We start from the raw sequence: 2598 nt of genomic DNA on the forward strand, positions 1-2598 counted from the left end.
TCTGTGTACACTTAGTGTGCTCCTGTGAAAGCCAAGCTTGGGTAAAACCAGCCCCAAACAGCTGCAGAAGTGCTTCCCTCTGCAGAACGATCCAATGCAAAGCAGAGGTGATGGGTTTGCATGGGGCACAGATACTAAAGGTGTGCTGGGCTCACAGGGAGGATAGAGGTGTCTCAGCAGCTCCAAACTCCAACCAGAAATAGAAGAAACCTTCCTTGTGGGAATCACAGAATTGGAATCATTGAATTATTCAGGTTGGAAAAGACCTCTCAGATCACCCAGTCCAACCCCAGCCCACCCCACCATGTCCATTACCACATCACTCAGTTCCACATCCCCACGGTTCTGGAACACCTCCAGGAACAGTGCAGGTGCTTGCATCAGCATTTGCACAGTGCAGAACTTGCTCCAGTGTGCAAGAACGTTGTCACTGCTGTGAGGAGGTACAGCCAATGAAACCAGGGCACAAGGGAAACTGTCTCACCACAAAGGGGCGGTGCGTGGCATGGGCAGGGCTTTCTGTGTAAGCCTTCCTCTGTTCTTGAGAGACAAACAAGAGGAAGTGAAAGCAAGGTTGCAAAATTCGACTTCTTGGTTGCTTGTGGATGACTTCATAGACAAGCCTTTGGCCAACTCCTGTCTGTACGCACCTGGAGGTTGGAAGTCTTTGCAGAGCACAGGTGAGAGAAGCTGCCCATCGCAGGAGGGACCGTTTCCATCCACGGGTGCTCTCAGAGAGCAAATCTGAGCAGCCCATCGAGGTGTGCTCAGCTGCAACAACCATGGAAGCAAACACTTGGGGGTGGAGCTGGGGAAGTGACTCGACTGCAGACTCGCTCGGTTTTCCCTCATCGAGGGATTCCCGAGGCATCGGTGCAGCCCGGCACCTCTCGCGAGAGCTGCTCACGTGGCGGGGGCGTTGCCAGGGTAGCGGCGGGAGATTTAAACGGGTGCAAACCCGGAAGCGGCCCTTTTGATTGCCGAGGTTTGCTGCTTCGGAGCTGCCCCAGGCAGAGCTGAGGCGGCTGATCGCGGGGTGCATAGGGGACTCGCTCGGTTTTCCCTCATCCAGGGATTCCCGAGGCGTCGGAGCAGCCCGGCACCTCTCGCGAGAGCCACTCACGTGGCGGGGGCGTTGCCAGGGTAGCGGCTCTCCGTCCCCGCCTCCCTCCCCCACCCGCCCCCAATAAGAGCGTTGAAGAGGGCAGTGGCATGCCACTGGCCACCCAAACGGGGAGGAGGGGTTTTGTCTCTGTGAAGAGGGTGATAAGTGCGGTTGCACCTGTCAACGACCTGGTAAAAGAGCGAGGGCAGATACAGCACTTCCAGTAACGGGGCGGAGCTGTTAGTCACACTTGGTAACACTACTCTGATTGTGCTGGTGCTAGTGGGTCTGCTGGATTGCCATGGCTGTGTCCTGGCGGAAGGCTACTGCTAGGAAACATGCGAAGACCCAGACAGAGGTCCCCTGCACACGTAAGAGGAAGGCTGTAGCCAAGAAGAGTGTGGCGACCCAGACTGAGGTCCCAAAACAGCACGCTAGCGTTCAGGTTGCTGGCTGCAATGAGTGCCAGAGTCTGGCCCTTGAGGTGCCAGGCGATGGAGGCAACGCCTGTGTAAGGTGCGACCAGGTAAATGACCTTCTCAGTCTGGTGGCCTGCCTGAGGGAAGAGGTGGAGAGGCTGAGGACCATCAAGGACCGTGAAAAGGAAATTGACTGGTGGTGCCAGGCCCTATCGGCCCCGAGGTCCCAGCATGCGACTGTGGCTCCCTATGGGGCATGTGGCCTCCTGTCGCCTTGCAAACAAGTGACAGAGAGGAATCGACAGACAGACTGTGCTCCTGATACAGTGAGCCCCTAGTCTGCTCCTTCCCCTCACAATACTTATGTAGAACTAGGGGGTGTGGGACTGGGACAAAACTCTCTCCCAAAAGGGTGAGGTGATATCCACTGCTCAGTGGAGGAGCCTCTGCCCTGTTGTTGCCGACTAGAGTAAAGCTGTTTGAGAGAGAAGGACGGGTGGAAATAGGTACGTATTCTGCGTTGTGGGCGTTCCCTCCCCCTAGACCATGCTCGGCCCCCCAGGTGCCTCTGCGGAATAGATTTGAGGCCCTGGAACCCGAGGGAGAGGTGTGTGCAGGTGTGGAGGGAGGTCCACCCGTGAGGGTGCCTCGGGGGAAGCGGTCAACCCCGCGCCTCAAGACTTCCTCCACCCGGAAGGGTGGTTGTCATAGGCGACTCCCTGCTGCCCGAAGGCCCTATATGCTGGCCCGACCCTACCTGCAGAGAGGTGTGCTGCCTCCCTGGGGCACGAGTCAGAGACATTGCTAGGAGACTTCCCAGACTGATCTGCCCTTCTGACTACTATCCACTATTGATAGTACAGGCTGGCACTGAAGAAGTTGGTGAGAAAAGCCTGAAGGCTATCAAAGATGACTTCAGGGGACTGGGGCGGGTAGTTGAAGGATCAGGTGTGCAGGTGGTTATTACATCTGTACCTTCAGTGGCAGGAAACGATACTGGGATGAGCCTAAAAACCCATCTCTTGAACAAATGGCTTAGGAGTTGGTGCAAACGCAGGAGTTTTGGTTTTTTGG

This window comes from Meleagris gallopavo, chromosome 2, assembly GCF_000146605.3.
Source record: "Meleagris gallopavo isolate NT-WF06-2002-E0010 breed Aviagen turkey brand Nicholas breeding stock chromosome 2, Turkey_5.1, whole genome shotgun sequence".
Taxonomy (NCBI): Eukaryota; Metazoa; Chordata; class Aves; order Galliformes; family Phasianidae; genus Meleagris; species Meleagris gallopavo.